Source organism: Camelus dromedarius, chromosome 24 (genome assembly GCF_036321535.1).
Source record: "Camelus dromedarius isolate mCamDro1 chromosome 24, mCamDro1.pat, whole genome shotgun sequence".
Lineage (NCBI taxonomy): Eukaryota > Metazoa > Chordata > Mammalia > Artiodactyla > Camelidae > Camelus > Camelus dromedarius.
Genome location: NC_087459.1, coordinates 13,797,470 through 13,817,823, shown reverse-complemented (window position 1 = coordinate 13,817,823; position 20,354 = coordinate 13,797,470).

The following is a 20,354-nucleotide window of genomic DNA, read 5'->3' as shown; positions in this document are numbered from 1 at the left end:
TCTTGGCTACTGCAAATAGTGCTGCTATAAACATTGGAGTGCACATATCTTTTAGAATTAAGAGTTTTCTCTGAATAGATGCCCAGGAGGGGCATTGCTGGATCATAGGCTAAGTCTATTTTTAGGTTTTTTTTTAAGGAATCTCCATACTGTTTTCCGTAGTGACTGCACCAAATTACAAACCCACCAACAGTGTAGGAGGATTCTCTTTGCTCCACACACTCTCCCTCAGCTGCCAGATTTTAAATTATTAATATTTACTATTTCAATCAAATGACATACATCCCCTTCTACTTATAAATTCAACCAATAGATAGTACTCTATTTGTGCCAGGCACTAACATACTTGGGATATAGTGGGTGAATGTGAATGTAACAAAATTAGTAATTTTATCAAGCTGTGAAGAGGAGGCTCAATAAATCCTTATTTATTTGGAAAAATACAGTAAAGTCTTCAATATTGAATGAATGAGGGGCATCATTTTCACATCTGTGATTTGGAACTCAGACTTCTATACATAATAATGGTTCCTTCTCCTCTTCTTAGGGTATCTACTTAGGCCCTCTCTTTCCGTAAATAGGGGAGCTATAAGCTACAGAAACAATGTTCTTAACAACCTCCTCTAAACCCACTTTATCAAAATAAGCAACACTCTCCATTTTCTCTGCAAAACATACCGACTGCTCCCCACAAAAAGCTGAAAGCTCATGGCTAATAGGCAACTCTAATTCTTCTGCTAGATTAACCAGCCAACTACCAGTTCTAATTATATCAGAGAAGGCTTCTACTGTATTTTTCCAAATAAAAACAGTTTCTCCCCAAGTGGAAGTCTCATGCAGACTGCTGAAAAAAGCAATTCTGTTTTCTTCCCATCCCATGCAGATAACTGGATGCTTCAGCAAGACTTCCAGGACAACACAAAATCCACCTCCTCCTTATTGCACAGTATAATTCCAATCTTCATTTACAGGAAGGAAACTTAAGTGGTTGTGTCAGTTGTACCAGAGTAACAAAATTCATCAGTACTCAGTGGTTTAAAACAGTAACAGTAGCTCACAGAGAAAAAAAGTGTGACAATGAATATATGTATGTTCATGTATAACTGAAAAATTGTGCTCTACACTGGAATTTGGCACAACATTGTAAAATGATTATAACTCAATAAAAATGTTTAAAAAATAAATTAAAAAATAAGCATTTATTATTGCTGAGGAGTCTGTTGGTAAGCAGGGAACGTCTACTGAACTGGGCAATGTTATACTACAAATTAAAAAAGAAAAAAAAAATCTGACATAAGAAGAAAAATTGAAATAGTCCCTCATATATTAAAGAAATTGAGTTCACATTTAAAAAGAAAGAAAACTTCAGGCCTAGATGGTACCACCAGGGAATTCTACAAAACTTTTAAAGAAGAAATTATATCAATTCTATGCAATCCTTTTAGAAAATAGAAGATGAAACACTTTCTAACTTATTTTAGAAGGCCCACATAACCCTGATATTAACACCTGACAAAGATTATTACAGAAAAGAAAATTGCGGACCAAAATACCTCATGAAGAGATGCAAAAATCCTTACGAAAGTTTCAGCAAAAAGAACTCAGTAATACATTTTTTAAGATTAATACAGCATAACCAGGTTAAGATTTATCCTAGGAATATGAGTGATTTAACATTCAAAAAAATCAATTAATATGATATATAACATTACTGAAAGAAAAGAGAAAAATCATATGATCATCCCCATAGGTGCAGAAATTCAATATCTTTTTATGATTTAAAAAAACTCCAGCAAACTAGAAATAAGAAAGAAAACAAATTTTCTCAAGCTGAAAAGCAAATCTGTGAAAAATGTACAGCTATCACCATATCTCACCCCATACTTAATGTTAATCCTTTCCCCCAGATAAAAACAAGGCAATACTGTTTGTTCTCATCATCTGTATTCCGCATTATCCTGGAAATCATATGCAGTGCAATAAAAATAAAAGAAAAATAAAATGTATAAAGATTAGAAAAGAGATAAAATTCTAATTATTTGCAGACTACATGATTGTGGATGTAGAATGTCTAAAGAAATCTACCAAACTACTAAAACTAGCAAATTTAACAGCCATAGAACACAAGGTTGACATAAAAGTTAATTGTATAACCCCACATAAGCAATAAATAATTAAAAACTGACATTGAAAAACATACTAGCTCTTTCCTTTTCCTTTTCCTTTCCCCTTTCTTTCCTGGATAATTCAGTCCAAAGTCATTAGGTGGGGCTGAACATGGCTAGGCATCCATGGGGTGAAGCTGTTGTGGGACGTACATGGTGTTGAAGATCAAGCATGATGAAGGGGACATTCACATGAGAGTCTGGCCCATTGCAAGGTGTCAGAACCTAAGCAGAGTGAAAGGGTTATCTGCACATGGGAGGATGCCCAGGTGTGGCCCACCAAAGCACATGCAGGTTGAATAGGGCATCCACGTGGGAAGGAAACCTAGCACAAGGTGTTGGGAGTCTAATTAGGATGTGCAGGGGTGGGAGCAATGATGGATACTGGTACCGGTAGGTGAATTGAGCAAATAAGTAAACACATTGAGGGTATTGGAAGTTAAGTTTCTCACTGTCAGTAGAAATTTACCAATATGGAAAGGGAGAAAATTAGAATAAATTCTGCAGTGTTGGATGGAATTGAATGTACTGGTGTAAGCCAGTGGTTTTCAATAAATACAGATAGATATCCATATAAACAACACATATAGTAATGAGCATATCTAAGGCCCAAGTGTTAGTTTCTGAACACCATTCTGAAATTTAAAAAAAAAAAAGTAAGAGCTTCTTGGATAAATGGCTGATTCCAGGTTTAAAGCAAGAAAAGCAAAAGATGAGGCAGGAACTTTTTTTTGTTAGAGAGTAAGGAAGTAGTCAAAGAACAACGTGGGTATTTCAAAGAGACACGGGAGCCAGCTTGAAGGTGCTCCTATCAGTCAAATGCGGGACAATCTGAGCACCAAAATGAAGAATGATATTAATGGACTGAAGCTTATTAAGTAAAATAAGAATGCATGCACCTGTACTGATAGAAATGAATAAACTGAAAGTCTGATGAAGATTAAGACAGTCTCCAATATCAACTACACAAAATACTTACGACAAAGGGATAGACAGTAAGTTTACAGTGGAGAAGTCTGATAGACGCCGTCTTCATCAATTGATCAAAGTGAACATCATCAGTAATGCAACAAGTCACAACTATGTAACACTTGATAGGATGCAATAAGAAGAATGCATCCTTACTTCTGTGATATTTCTGCCAAAGATGAATAATAACCTGAATCTAATCAAAAGAAGAGATCAGACCACCCCAAACTCTGATATCCAGGGTTTTAATTTTCTCAATGTGTTAAGCCATAGAGGCTGGAAACAAAAAATCCAAACCATAAGAAAACCATATACCTGGAATCCATATATAGGTGATGGAAATCAGGCAGTGGAAGAAGAGGAAGAAACGGACTAAAGTGGAGCCAAAGAGTTTCTGGGTTGGTGGAGACCTATTTGAGTGGTGGTTACACCGGTGTATACAATTGTCAAAACTCATTGAACCGAACACTCTAGATCAGTGCATTTTCTTGTGTATTAATTATATCCCAATGAACACAGAAAGGTCTTTTTACTTCAAATGTCTAGTTGAGGACCTATTTCAGGTTAATGAAATGTTTGTTCAATGTTTAGATTTTTTTCCTTCTAGAAGAGCACAATCACTGAAAAATAAAAATTTAGGATATAATACATAAATATGCACATTTGCAACTCAACACTTCAAAATAGTTGCTATTCCACAAAACGAAGCATTGAGATGGAGCCATCACAATTTCTGTGTAATCTGCCAGACCGTCGTGATGTCATGGGTCATATCCAACCACAAGCACCACCCTGCTCATGATTTGGTGACCAAGCAATCACAATTACACCCCTGAGATTGACGGCACCAGCTTGGAAGTCAGGCGGACCTACGTCCAAATCCTGCCCTACTATATAGCCTCACGCTCTTCTTTTCATAGTTCTGTGAGCCATAAGTGTAGTGCTAAATGGTTAGACAGTTCTAATTTCAGTCCATTAAATGGCCCTACTCGAGGCCTTCTCATTTTAGGTCTATCCTAAGGGTCACAAGATTTAGCATCACTTACAGTGGCACAGGCCATGCCAAAATTGTAAATGGATGCTTTACTCAGCCACCCTCAGCTATCTCCTTCCCCTCTTTGGGAAACAGAAAACAAATAACAACATGCCACACCAAGTGGTGTGGATATTGGAAAGTGCAGTGAGAATGTAAAATGCTTTTCTTGAACAAGATTGTAAAGAGACAAATAGATATTTATTTATTTTGGGGTTACACATGATTGAGGATGCTGTTTGGCAACCCCAGATTCTCAATTAATGCCTCTCAGGCATGCAATTGTTCAACAGGCTTTAAACACATGAATCCACTTCCAGAGATGGAGACAGACATCAAGGTCCTCCTGCCCTAGTGTGTGGAAGAAAGAGCAAACAGAAAAAGAAACCAGCCACAGAGGATGAATGCATTGGCAGCCACTGCTGTATTGGTTTCAGAATGGAAGCAAGGAAAATGCTCCTTTGACATTTAAAAACTTTCTATATCTTCCCCTGTAACTGCCAAGGTGCCCTAGACTTCCTCACCAAAGCCCAGATGCCCATATCTTCCCTTCTTTCTGGATATAAATGTAACCCTCTTCTTTTATTATAAGGCAAGGAAAGACCTCCAGATTTAGTCGCTGGTGCTCCTGAGACCCCTGGATGGTCTTCTGGACCAGAGAGACTGCAGAGCAGTGGCAGTGGGGAAAGAAATTCCTTCAGATGGAGCCATGTGCTCATAATTCATTCACACACTTTCCCCTGAGTGAGGCAAGATTTAAAATCATCCAGTGTGGGTCTTCTTGAGGTTATGAAAATAGGAGTGCATCCAGAATTGAGGACTGGTTGCCCCCTGTTCCCCAGTGTCACCCCAGCTGGAAGACAGCCAGGAATTGGGTTCCACAGTCTCTTTGACAGAAATGGAGATTAGCAGGTGTTAAAGACAGATTAGCGACTAAATGAGTTTCTCTCTAGCATAATCAGTATTCAAAAAAGAAGGTTTTAGAGAGAAGTTGGGCAGCTGCTGGGAGTCTTCTCTGACAAAAAGAAATTTGCCTGCATTTACCAGGCCTGTGAAAACTGAAGAAACTGAAGTGGAAAGGTAGCCCATAATTGAAATCTGTAGCAAGCAGGCACTCAGATAGAACGTGCAACTGGAGATAAGATGGGGTCACAGCAGGTTTTGTTTTACTTTGGGAACACTTCCTGGGGATGGGAAGGAGGAAGTTCCAAGTTTGTACTTCCCTTTTCTTCTTGACTCAGGTTCTGAGTCTAATTCCAATATTCCTGTGGTTGGTGTGGTACCTTTTTTCTGTACCCTAAGGTTTGACCATTGGGCTGTAGGGCAAAGGGAACAGTTTGAACAGTCTCAAGTGAAATATCACTGTCTTAGTCAATTCCGGCTGCTGTAACAAAAATCCCATAGACTGAGTGGCTTAAACATCAAGCATTTACTTACATACAGTTTTGAAGGCTGGGAAATCAAAGATCAAAATGCCAGCAGATCTGGTGTCTGGTGGAGGCCCTTTTCCTGGTTTGCAGACAGCCACCTTTCCTTGTATGCTCACATGGCTGAGAAAGAGAGAGATCATCTCTCTGGTGTCTCATCTTAAAAGGGCACTAACCTCATCCATGAGACCTCCACCTTTATGACCCAATTACCTCCTGAAGGCCCCCACCTCCTAATACCATCACATTGGGGGTTAGGCTACAGCATATGACATTTGGGGAGTGGGTACACAAACATTCAACCCCAGCAAACACCAAGTACGTAGTCAACTTGGATTTTAGAGAGAAAGGAAAGAGAAACTATTTATTAAGCACCTACTATGCACCATGTATTTTACTAGGGCCTTTCATCATTTTATAATAACCCAAAGGACACATTAGCCCAGAAGACCCAGTCCACATTAGAAGATTTGGCATAAGGGAAACTAAAGACAGATTGAGTTCCCCTATTTCTTTCCTTCCCATGGTTTTGTGTTTCCTTCCTAATGTTATTTTGAATTTGTTTGGGCTCAAATTATATTATACCCTTGTCATCTCCATTAGCTAAAATGTATTTATGGCTGATTATGCATGCAGAAAATAAATTAAATATCTGAATAACATTACCAGTAATTGGTGAAATTGCCTTATGTTTTCACATCCGTACAACAAAATAGGCATCAACAAATGACCAGGAAAACAAAAGGACAATCCATTATAATTGTCCATATTACCATAGAGATAGGACAGACACAATTATGGGCAATTTCAGTGTCTAAAAATCAAGTGTGATGAAAATTATATTGAAGTTAACCAAAAAAGAAAAAAAAATTCTTTTAACTGTGGTTCCAAAACAACTGCTAGTCAGGATCAAAGGAAATAGCCTCTGCTCTGAAAAATCAGCCACTGACTTGGAAGTTGACACTGAATCTCTTGAGTTTCTATATACACACACACACACACACACACACACACACACACACACACATACACACACAGGATCAGACTGGCATAATCTTTCCTTAGGTTGCACATTTGTGTTTTCTGAAGATGATATAAATTTAAAACATTTAATAACCATAGTAACTATTATGGTGTAGGAATTGACCAATTGAGAAGGATGCCAATTGTTGCATTAGAACAGGGTCCTGGAACACTTTCTGTGTAGGCGGGGGGTCTGAGTCACTGGGGGACGCAGAGAAGTTGCTATATACCAACCAACATGGAAGTCTTCTAACATTTTAACTATGGGGCAACTGTACCAGTGTGCCCTGCTAAATGTCATCACTGCACAGATATACAGATAAAAGACCAAGATCTGGCCTCTCATCTTGCTTCTATTTATCCAGGTGGCTTCTCTCAGCATCTTGCCAAATGGACACCCCAGGAAACTGCATCCCTGTAGGGCTCTGGCAGGTAATACGGCAGTCCAAGCCAAAGGCCGTATCTATGATATCTATGAGGACATGTCTTCCTTTTCAGCATTGACACCCTGAAAACTGCATTCTTGCCCACAGAGCATAACCACTGGGGCCCAAACACAGTTGGCATCATTTTGATTTTTAAAGCCAAAGGTGTATGAGATTTAAACAGAGAGGAAGGTTCCAAATACACCCAAGAGAATCTAAAGAAGATAAATCAACAGTGATGTGGCAGGGCCTGTATCTCAAGAGAACCTTTTCATTTACACTATCAGATTGAACTTTATAAAGTGCAGATCCAATCACATCATGCCGTTTCTCAAAATTCCTTTGTCACCAACCCTTTGGTATGGCACACAGGGACTTGCCTCACCTTATTGCTTGCTACCCACACCTTACATCCAAGTGATATTGAACAACAGCGGCATCAGAACACAGCATGTTGTCTCATACCCCCAATCCTACTGCACTGAGTGGGTACTCCATTCCAACCCATTACTCAAGTCTTGGAATTTCTTGCTAGAAAATGACCTAGTTGGCTTCGTCTGAGTATCTCCAGTAACGTAAGGCGTGGTACACATTAGGTCACAATAATTTTTGTAGAATGGATAATTCAATACAGTCAGTTTAAAACCACAGAAAATGGTGGCCAGCCTGTCACAGCTCTTTAGGGAAGTAAAGATGTGCCCAATGTATTCTAAGATCACAGGATCAAAAGTGAGCAGAGCTTAAAAATAAGAAGACGAACCACAGCCAGGTGGGGTGGTGACAATGAGGAAGAACTGGAACTCTCATATATTGCCGAGGAGAATGTGATATGGTATAACCACCTGTAAAACAATTTGGCAGCTTCTTAAAAAGTTAAACATATACCCACTGTATGACCCAGCCATTCCAGTCCTAAGTATTTATCCAAAAGGAATGAAAGTGTGTTCATACAGACTTTTTACACAAATGTTCATGGAAACTTGCCTGGTAATGGCCAACAGCTGGAAACAACCAGGTGTCCTCAAACAGGTGAATGGATAAACAAATTGTGGCACCTCGACACAGTAGACTACTACTCAGCGATAAAAAGCAATGAACTACGGATCAACACAGAAACATGCGTGGGTCCCAAAGAAACGATGCGAAGTGAAAGTAACCAGGAAAGAAAAGAGTGCATGCTGCATAATCCCATCTATATAAAATCACAGAAAGTGCAAAGTGATCAATAGTAACAAAAAGCAGATCAGGGCTTCCTAGAGGATGCAAAGGGGAGGGGTAGGGAGGAGACTACAAAGCGGCATGAGGAAAATTGGGGGAGGGGGCTGATGTATTCTTCGTTTTTATTGTGATGATGGTATCACAGGTGTGTAAATAGATCAAGATTCAACCAATTCTACACTTTAAATATGTGCTGTTTATTGTATGTTAATTATACCTCAATAAAGCGATAAAAAAGTTAAAACTGAGCAAAGGCTTTATGAGAAAACAGTCACTGTGGTTTGTGAAAATTACAATTAGATATCAAGAAATGAAATGAGAACACGCTGATTTTAGAAGTGTAAGTTGGAGATTAAGAAGAGTCACCCTTTGGAAGAAGGCAAAATATAAGAAAAAAGTCTAATTGTCAAGATTGTCTAATGAGAAAATAAAATGGCCTCAGACGTAGTAAGTTCCCAGTCCCTAGAAGAATTAATTTGATGACCATTAAACAGTCCTAAAAATGGATTCTTGCCTTGGTTGGGCAATTATCTTATATAACTCCTGAGATTCTTTTAAACTCTAAACTCACTCATTTGCTGAGACAACACTGGCAGGATGTATTTGCTAGTAGCAAACTCCCTGTTACTGATACTCATGAAAACAACCATTAGGAATTTTCCACAAGAATAAAAGAAGTGAAAATAATTCAAAGGACTAGGACTTCAAAGAAGTAAAGTTGAAAGGAAATCAGTTCTTCAGATACAGAAATTACAAGTGAGTACAAAGAGAACAGTGAGTGATGGAACTTTGGGAAGGGGGTGGGTGGGTGGTAGATAGTCTGAGAATATTTAGGGGGTCAGGAAACCTAAGGTTTAAGAAACTGAGAACTGGGGGTCTCAGCAGGGATTGGGAGACTGGGGCCTAGGGATGTTTCATCACAGATGCTGTTGGACTTAACCTGGAATAATCTTCTAAAGTACAAAATACACCCCCATGTTCAAAAAAGTCCAATAGCGTCCTGTTGTACTTAGAATACCATTAACATTCCATAAAATATTACTAAAATAACCCGGGTTACACGGGTACTGCTAAGTAAAAACAGCAAGATGCAGGGAAATGTACAACAAAATTGGAACGGAATGAAAACCAAAAACATTAAAAACTTCTTTCGTGTGTACATGTATTCCATGTGAGCATTTTCTACAAGAGCGTCACTCTCGATGGTGACACTAAATTAAAACTTCTCCTAAAGTCTGTCCTGGGTCCCCTACAAGCCCCACTCTGGCATATGGTACTGCTCTGAGGGGAGACAGGGATAATTGCTGGAAGCAGGGGGGGTCCAATGAGGAGCAGTTGTGATCCCCACCAGCCACCTGGATGAAGCAATTAAATGATGGAAAGAGTGAACAGTAACAAGATGCCAAAGGGATGAAAATTGACTTGGGTAAAAGGAAAATGAGGTCAACTTCCTCACTCCTGAAAACCAAGGTGAATGTTAAGGGCAGACCCTTTTCCTTACCCCACATTTCCTCCTTGGCTCGTAGAGAAGAGGACAACACTCTGATCCTGGGGGAGGGAAGTTGCCAACTCTCTCTCTCTCTGCTCCTCAGTCCTTCCCAAGAAAAGAGGAAAGGACTAACACAATTGGTTAGGATGCAGGGGATCAAGATCTACTGAAAGGCGGGGATAGGGTGCCTCACTGTTCATCACTCTCTCTTCAAACGCATCCCAGACATCCCTCTCCTTCTAGCCTCTGTATCCCATAGGCCTGTGGGCCTCATCCCTGCAGCTGGATGGGTGACTCAACTATCTTCGGTTCCAAGGAGGAAAGAGTAAGAGGCTCCACTCAGCCTCAGGCCACGTTCTTATTCAAGGCTTAACTGGAGACTCTGCTTTGGATGTGTTTAGGGGAAGTGGGCAGCTATCAATAAATGAAACCATGTGCTGTGGAGGGGAGCCCATCAGTCAGTATCCAGGAAGGGAAGAGAAGGGATCAGTAGGATCTGGCCACCGTGAAAGTTTTAATGGTGAGAAAAACTAGGGGGTTACACAAAGCAGGTAGCAAATTAGTCCCTGTACATACACTACATACGCGAGACTTAGGCATAGCTCTGTCTCCTGCCAACACCACCACCACCACTGCTGTGAGGTACTTACTTTTATCCCCATTTCATATATGATTAGTGGAGACACAGAGTGCTATGGCCTGAATGTCTGTGTCTCCCCCAAATCCTTATGTTGAAACCTAATCCCCAGTGAGATGGTTTTAGGACTTGGGACCTTTGGGAGGTGATTAGTTCGTAAGGGTGGAGCCTTCATAAGGTGGGTTAATGCTCTTATAAAAGAAATCCACAGAGCTCCCTAGCCCCTTCCACCACGTGAAGACACAGTGAGAAGATGGCAGTTTATGAATCAGGAAGTGGGCTCTCACCAGACACCAGATCTGCCAGCACTGTGACCTTGGGCTTCACGGACTCCACAACTGTGAGCAATAAATTGCTGCTGTTAATAAGCCACCTAGTTTAGGGTATTTGGTTATAGCAGCTCAAGCAGACAGAGACAGAGAGAGTTAAAATAACTGTTAGTGGCACCAGGCTAGCTCCAGAGGGCTCTTAATCACTGCGCTATTCTACCTCTTCAAAAGTATGAAGAAATACTATAATTATTATCTGACTTATATAATCTGAAAGAGAAAAATCACTAAACCCAGAATGCCCAGCAGCTCTTTTAAGCCAAAGGGGGCAGGAAATCACAGAGAAGGCAGTGTGGTATGGTGGGAAGGGTTCAGAGCTTGGTACCAGAAGACCTGGGTGCAAGGCTCAGTTCTACTATGAACCTGCAGCCCCTTCACCTGGGGAAAACTCCCTGATCTGGTAAGGCTCAGACAAGATCATGCACATGAAAGCATTTTGCACATGCAGTACTGTGTTGGAACAAGCATGTACTTTGTATGGTGGTAGTTTCAGTTGTCACAAATCACCAACTTCGAGTTGACCCAGGGGTTCTCCACCCAGGGTGATTTTGCCTCCCAGGGGACATTGGGCAATGTCTGGAGATATATTTGGTTGTCACAACTTGGGGGAGGGGACACTACTGACATCTAGTGGGTAGAGGCCAGAGATGCTAAATATCCTATAATGTGCAAGACAGCCCCCTAAACAAAGCCCAAAATGTCATTAGTGCCAAGACTGAGAAACACTGGTTTAGAAGGAATTCATATATCATAACAATTCAGGAACAGAGTTGATGCTCAAAATACATTTGTTGAAAATATGTATAAAGAAACAAAGAAACAATCAGTCCTACAATGCAGCTAATCTGAGTGAGTGCCGTCAAAATAAGTAAACAGGATGCAAATAAGCCAGGAAGGCAGGGATATGCTACATCCTTGAAACTCAAAGTGTGGTTTATGGACCAACCTCAACCTCACCTGGGCACCTGTTAGAAAGACAGAATTCCAGACTCTACCTAAATCTACTGAATCAGAATGGGCATTTTAACAAGATCCCCAGGTGATTCGCAGGCATGTTAGAGTTTGAAAAATGCTCTCCTAGAGTCTGCACTTAATGGCAGGTTAATTTCCAGTAGCAGTCCTAGGTTCCAATGGACTCGTGCAGAAACTAAGATGTCTTTAAGATGAGCCCAGCTGAAGCATCCCCCTGGGCTATAACTCAGCTCTATCCACAGGTGGCCTTTCCACCTGGATACTCTCCATTTGGATAACAGTGCGCATGTCCCCCAGGCGCATTAGCAGAGTGGTCTCTCTCTTTGTTCACAAAGAGCAGCGCTGAATGTAATGAAATATGGCACATCATCAATACCCCCTATGCAGAAGCTGCACGGAATGCCACAGCTGAAAGATTCTTTGAAAAGAAAACAAAAATTCTATTGCAACTTTTATTTGGAGTTTGATTGCTTCATTGCTTCTTGCCCTCCAGGTGAAGGGGCAGCCAAGAAAAATGCATTCTGTGTGACACTATGTGCTTGCATAGTATTCTAAATGCTGCTTAGTCTGTGACCTGTTGCACTGAGAAGGGAAAAGAGCGCTGGTCATCAGCTCCAGAGCCAAGCATTTCCCCCAATCAGGATTATCATGTTCCTTCTTCAAATAAAACTCAGTATTTATCTAGCATTGACTAAGTATGGCACTATTCTAAGTATTTTACCTATATCAACTCATTTAAAACTTACATACCCTATGAGGTAGTAACTATCAATAACCCCATTTCATAGATAAGGAAACTTAAGCACTGAGTAGTTAAGCAACTTCCCTAAGGTCAGATTTCTAGGAAGTGGCGAAGCCAAGATTTGAACCTACAAGGTCTGGCTTCAGAGTTAGTCCTCTTAAACCCCCCACCATACTGTTTACATTTAACTGTGTATTAAGGACTCTAAGAGGATTTTATGAGAAACAATAAGATGAAATTTCTGCCCTGATGGAATATCTAGCCTGGTGAAGGGAGACAAATAAACAGAATGTACAATATTAGGCACTTAGAGCAAAAATGTACTGTTTTCTCTGTTTAGCACCATCACATACCCCCCTTATTCTCTGTCATTCTAATTTGACTCAATGTTTTGGAATCATGAAACATGTTACCACATTTCAGGTACTTGATAGTCATTAAATAATGGTTGAATGAATGAACGAAGTAGTTCACAAATGAATGTGGTCCTACAGTGAGATTTTGAGAAAGTAAGGCACTATGGATGGTACTAGGCTCTCAGAGTCAATATCTACGGAGTTTATTTTCCGTATCCAGCACTATCCCCCAAACCCCATCCTTACTGATGGAATCTCCCCTTCCCCTACTCCGTCTATCTATACGGTTCCCACTGGAGCTGCCATGACCTTTCATTGCAGGAACACTGGCCTTATTTGACAAGCCAGAGATGAGCTCCTATAATGAGCTGGGCCAACGAGTTCACTTTCTTAGGAATTTTGGAATCAGGAGAAAGAAAATCAGAACAACTTCTCTAGATAGTTAAAACTATATGAGGGGGAAAAAATGGGATCTGTTGGCATCTACATTTTCAGTGCCAGGGAGAAGGCTTGTTTGCAATAAAAGAACTGCATAAAATGCATAAAATAAATGCATAAAATGCATAAAATAAAAGAACTGCATAAAATGCATAAAATGGACAGAAATTACTTCTGACATCATTCAAGTCTCTTGTTTCCAGACACTTAACCTCTCTGAGCCTTCATTTTCTCTTTGGTAAAATAAGGAGAGAAAATTTACATCCTAAAAGGCCACAGTCCCATCATTGTTCAAGGAAGAAGGGGCTTCAGCTAGACAGTGTCTGAGCAAATGTTGAGCCTTTCCTCCTATAGTCACTCACAGCCCCGACTACCAGAAAGCAATGCCAGCTGAGAGAATCCAGATCCTTCTGTTCTCGAGTTCTACTGAACACCTTCTGATTGGTGACCACAGGCAATATGCAGAAAGGACTGCCCTGATGGGCAGGATGAACAGGTGAAGTCTCTGTCAGGTGAGTCTCACGCTTCTCATGAATAAAATGGTGTTTTACATGCACACAACTGGTCTCCTGCATCTTTGGACGTCATGAGCCATTTCTCAGGGTCTGCTCACCTGGATGGGCTCAGCATTCCAATGCTGCTCCTGGAGGGCTGAAAGACCATGCCTACTTGGCCTTCACCAAACACCTGGCCTAAACAAGGTGGTTCTGCATGCCTGTGACTAGGCTGCACTGCTCCTCAATGAAACAGCACAGGAGCATCACTGAGTTCCAATCACAGAACGGTCGATGAAAACAACCCCTAAAATTCCCTAGACCCATGGTTTTCACATTTTCCTCTGAGGATCCTCCGAGATCACCTGGGGAGAAGAGGGGAGGTTAAATGGGATGGCCCTTATATCACTGCGGCTCTAGTCTGACGTGCTTTAAATATGTTGGTTTTGCATGTATTAGTTTCTCCAGGGGAACAGAATCAATAGGAGATGATTAGAGATAGATAGATAGACAGATAGACAGACAGATAGACAGACAGAGAGACAGACAGACAGATGAGGAGATTTATCATAGGAATTGGCCCACGCAGTTATAGAGACCAAGAAGTCCTACAATTTGCCATCTGGAAGCTGGGAAACCAGGAAATCCTATGGTGTATTTCAGCCCAAGTCCAAAGGCTTGAGAATCAAGAGAGCTGATGGTGTAAATCCCTGTCTGAGCCTGAACCTCTGAGAACCAGAAGGGCGGATGTCTGAGGGCAGGAGAAGATGGATGCCCTAAATGAAACAGAGAGAGTGAATTTGCCCCTCCTCCAGCTTTTTGTTCTGTTCACGCCCCCGCTGGGTTGGCTAATGCCCACCACATTGGTGAGGGAGCTCCTCCTTACTCGGCCTACTGATTCAGATGCTAGAGACATTCTCACAGATACATTCAGAAATAAAGTTTTACCAGCTATCTGGGCATCCCTTAGCCCAGTCAAATTGACACATAAAACTAACCATCAACATAACATGTGATACATTCTGACATTTTCTATTTTATTTAAAATTTAAAAAGCAACCATGCCTCACTAAATTAATGTCATGATCTTCGAACGGGTCCCACGAACTGAAGTTTGAAAAACATTTCTCTGACATGCCCAGAAAGCACTTTCCAGCTTGGATTTGCTTGAGTTCACACATCAAAGTTCACAAACTGGCTCCTACCGGCTGCCAAGGTACATGTTTAATTTGAGATCTACGTGGTTGGCTAGCATATTTTAAAAACAAAACAAAACAAAAACTAATTTCCAAAAGTTTTAAATGGAGACATGCACATGCTAGGATTCTAGGCTTTCATGGGTTTGGGGGTTGATGAACAGAAGGTTATACAAGATGGGGTCGGTATTCCCACACAGCTACAATTGGCGGGAGCTGAGCACCAGCCATTGAGTTAGATGCAGCATTGTCCTTCCTGCTAACCAAGGTTCTTTTGACAATTCCACTAATGTGGAAAAAGATGTCTGAGTTTGCTCCCTCCACAACAGACCTTTCCCAAAATATGTCTGAAAAGGAAGCAATTCCAAGACAACGGGGTCTCACCCAAAAGTCACCGAGCCCTTCCACGTGTCAAACCTCCGGCTGTAAATACTTTCTCACTATGGACTCTGAGAGTACAGCCAGCTCTCCTTTTGATAAATACTCTTTGCTAAGATGCAGGTCAGTGTAATTTTCCAAAAGGTTAGGAGGAGTGACTGCTCAGAGAGGGCTCGCTATTATTTCAAATGCCACCCGTCCCATTCTTCTAACATTTACTGAGTTATTTACAATTTGATTCCTGCCACACCTGCCAGAATGTCTGACCTACCCTCATCTCCCCCTCCCATCGTCATCTCTCCAGCCCTGAAAAGGAAGCTGGTGCCTACAGGGCAGTGCCTCCTGGAGCCAGGGTGGCCTCGAACCTGAGATAGGGAAGCCACGTTAATGAGTCATTTTTTTCACCAAGTTGTGCTTAAAAGTCATCAGTAAAATTCTCTTGTTCTGAGGCATGCAGGGCTGTTGATTGTACCCATGTGGCTGCAAATGTTTACTCCACTTTCAATTTGCTCAATCAGATTAAAAACTCAACACTAATGTTTTAAACTAACAAGCCTCAAAAAAAAAAAACCCACTTAATTTCTGCTTTAAATAAAGTGGGGCATTTGTTTGCATCAGTAATTTCAGTTAAAGAAACTTTAGGGGGACAAATATTCATCCCATAAGCCTGCTGAAGTTACAATAAAAATGAAAATTAGGATGACATTAGGACCTATCATCTCTTCAGTGTCCACTATGTGCCAAGTAGATCCAAGGTGTTTAGCTCTTTGGCCATGTAGATAGATAAATAGATAGACCGACAGATAGACAGACAGACAGATTAGATAGATAGATAGATAGATAGATAGATAGATAGATAGATAGATAGATAGATAGATAGACAGACAGACAGACAGACAGACAGACAGACAGACGGATAGTTATAGTTAACTCACAACATCTCTGCAAGTTAGAGAGCTATTTCCGTTTTACCAATAAGGAGGCCAAGGCTCAGAGAGCCTCAGTGATTTTCCCGGGGCCACTCAGTCTTTATTGGAGCCAGGACTGGACTTCAGGACTGTCTGAACCTTCTACCCCACTTAGTGTTTCTCAGTCATAATTATACCAAGATTACAAAATATTATACCAAAATACTACAAAGCAGCTCTTTGTAGCCAGCATCTATGCCCAATATACATCAAAGCAAGAGATTACTCAGTAAGAGAACAGTGAAAATTCCCTATTGTCATCGACTTTCCTCTGGTCTGGAATGAGAAATTCTGGAGCCAGAATAGACCCAGTCTCCTTCCTCCCACAGGACTCAGGGGACCTTGGTCTCACAGCTTGCAGTGGTAGAACATCTTGACACTGGGGTCAGACTAACCAAGACTGGAATCCTGCCTCCCTCATTTATTAGCTATTGGACCTTGGGCAAGTCATCTAATCTCTCTCAGCCTCATCTTAAAAGAAAAGAGACCCTAACAATGCCCCCCTCATAGGGCCATGGTGGGGTAAAAATGTGGTGTGTGTATGAGCCTGTGGCTGGAGCTGTGATAAATAAACTTTAGATACTGTCACAATTAGCCATCTAAAGGTGCTGCCTGAGCAGCTGTTAGAGCCAGGAACCAGATCCTATCAGAACAGAAAGTGACAGCTTTACTATTGGGACAAAATGACTACCTTTCATCCCATCCCGTATATACTGTCTTACCCCATCCACCACCCACAATGCCACTGTCACCTCTTCCTCCTCTGCAAAGAGAAGCAAGGTTTCGAAAAGCAGGCAACTGAAAGGCATACCAAGGAGGCCCCAGGCTGTGTGTGTCCCAGGCTCATTCTCAGATGTGCCACCTTCTCCACTGGGCATCAGCTCTGGGGACACCCCCCACCAAGTGCACAGGGCTAAGAACCTCCAACCTGCACTAGACTTACTCTTGGATCCTAAGGATAGTTCACTGATTTTCCTGTCTCTTCTTCCTTCCCCCTTTCCCCCTTCCTGTTTCTGCCTCTGCCTCTACCCCTTCCCCGTGTGCCACTTCCTCACTTTTTTTCTCCAGGATAGTTAGGTTCATTTGGACCTATGAGCTCTCAGAGCTGTCCAATGTTATCTGCTTCTCCATCCTGGTTCAGTGCTCACTGTGAGGCTGGAAGGAAGGACTTGAACTCCCCCATTCCATTAACTATCTTCCTGTCATCAAACTCCTTGTACATCAGGTCTGTGTTCATTTCCCAGGGCTGCCATAACAAGTGACCACAAGCTGGGAGGCTTAAAACAACAGAATTGTATTCTCTCACAGTTCTGGAGGCCAGAAGTCCAGAATCCAGATGTCTGCAGTGCCACATTCCTTCCAAAGGTTCTAAGGAAGAACCTTTCCTTGCCTCTTCCAGCTTCTGGTGGGTCTGGGCGTTGGCTTGCAGCAACATAACTACCTCAGTCTTTGCCTCTATCTTCTCTATTTTTTCTGTGTCTTTTCCTCTTCTATCTCTTAAAAGGGCACATGTCATTGGATTCAGGGCCTGTTCTAATCTGGGGTGATCTCATCTCAAGATCCGTAACGTGATTACATTGGCCAAGACCTTTTTTCCAAATAAAGCCACATTCACAGGTTGCAGGTGGACATGTCTTTTGGGGGACCACCAATTTAAGCCATTCCTTGATAGCAATGAGCACAGTGCAAGTTGTGACTACCTTCCTTTCATCATTCAGTTCACCTCACTCCTTTAACAAAATGATGCCCAGACCTAGAGAAAATCTTCCATTTTATTATGCAAGCCAGATCTTCCCAGTCCCTTCCTCTAAGTCCACCTTTTGCAGAAATACAACCCTGGTAGAGGAGGTTGTATGGGTAGTGTGGGGAAATGAAATAGAACTTAAGGAAGATAAAAGGGTTCCTGGTCTCCTCCCTGACTCAGTCAGCTTTCTGCAGGACAAGGATCACTGTATAGGAGACAATGGTCAGCCCACTGTCCACTCTTCCCAAAGAGATAGAGTCTGAGGAATGGGTGGACATTAGCACTTTCTGATGGTTACAACATTTCTATTTTCAAGTAAATCTAGGAGGTACTGAGTTAAATACACTCAGACAGGTTTCTTCATTACAGAACTTGCCAGAGCTTCCAATACAGTGAATTATGAATAGAAGTAGAAATAATATGTTGTAGTTCCCAAAGTTATGGCCCAGAGAACCCCTTTACTTGTGAGGCATTTTGTAGCCCTGGTGTCCTTCTGAATATGCAATGGGATATGCTGTTATAAGTCACTCTATTCAATTAAGTAGCTATCAAGTCATTAGGGAAACACAAACTAAAACCACAATAAGATACCACTTCACCCCCACTTAGGATGACTGTGATCCACAGAAAGACAATAACAAGCGCTGGTGAGAACCTGGGGCAGTGGAAACCCTCATGCTTTCTGATTAGAGTGTAAAATGGTGCAGCTGCTTTGGGAAAAGGGTTTAGCAGTTTCTTTAAAAGGTAAATTTTACTATATAACCCACCAATTTCACCTTTAGAAAACATACAGCCACACATGAATGTTCATAGCAGCATTATTCATAATAGTCAAAACCTGGACACAACCCAAAAACTCATCAACAGATGAATGGGTAAGTAAAATGCTATATAGCCGTACAATGAATTACTTACTGCCCAGCAATTTAAAAAACAGAAATAGTGATACATGCTACAGCGATAAACTCAAACACATTATGCTCAGTGAGAGAAGCCAGGCACAAAAGGCCATGCACTGTAGAATTCCATCTATAAGAAATGACAACACAAGGTAGATATATAGAAACACAGAGCAGATTTAGTTGTTGCTAGGGGGTGGGGTTGGGACTAGGAACGAACTGTAAATGGGTATGGGGATTTTTATGGAAGTAATGAAAAGGTTCTAAAATTGGATTGTAATGATGGTTGCACAATTCAGTAAATCTGGTAAAAAAAAATCATTCAATTGTGCACTTCATATAGGTGAATTTTATAGTATATACACTATGCCTCAATAAAGTTGTTTTTAAAAGTGCTGTCACTGATTAATGAAATAAAATTTTACTAACCTAAAAAAATGCCTGTCAAGCTATATGCACAGCCCTGTGCTTGCTCAAATGAAGGTGTTCAGCAAAAGTTTTTACAGGAAAGAAGAATCAAGTTTCAGGTGCAAAGCTTTTCATCACACTTGGGAAAGTTGACCAACTTGCACGTGGTACCCACCTCCTGGGCTGTGTTGAGAAGGCTGCACTGAAGTCCTCTTTATTGAAGGCTGTGCCCCATGTAGAGGTACTTGCAAACTGGAAATACTTGTGATGAATCCCTACTTGCAAACTGTACACTGAACAAAACAAGACCCAGCACGCAGAATTTATTAAAATGGTGGAATTGATTAGAATTCCAAGACCAATGCGATAGAAGTTCTAAGAGAGAGGGACTGGGCTCTTTGATCTGTCTGGTTCCACCCCGACTTCTTTCTAATTAGCAAAGCTTTTGAGGCTGACTGATAAGCATTCCGGGCACTGCACATGTCTGGCCACTGACTAATTAATTAATTTTTGACTTTGAGCAGTGACACTTAATTTGAAAACTTTCTACCATCCACAGATGAACGTGGAAAAGTAGGGCAAAAGATTTAAAAATATGCTAAAGGTGCCATTTCAAATCCAGTTGATTTCCAAGAGGGCAGAATGGGTCAGTGAGTTAAATAAAGAGATGGATGCTAGAGAGGGAGGGCTGGGGGAGGGTGTGCTAGGCCAGCTCTGCTAACACTTCGCTGGTTATTTGGGCTTAGTAATTTATGCTCTCTGTTTATTTGAAAATTAGGGGCCTTCTTGTTTATTAACTGACTCAGAGCATTGCCTATAGAGAGAAAGGGGACAAAGAACAAAAATAACTCACCAAAAGGGGACTGGGTGGGTGGACAAAGCTTATGAATCAAAACAAAGGTTTTGCGATAAACACTGCCCAGGTCAAGGATCGGCAAGCTACACCCCAAGGGCCAAATCCAGCCCACCACTTGTCTTTGTAAACAAAGTTTTACTGGGACACAGCCAAGCTCATTTGTCTATGCATTGTCTTTGAGGTGAGGA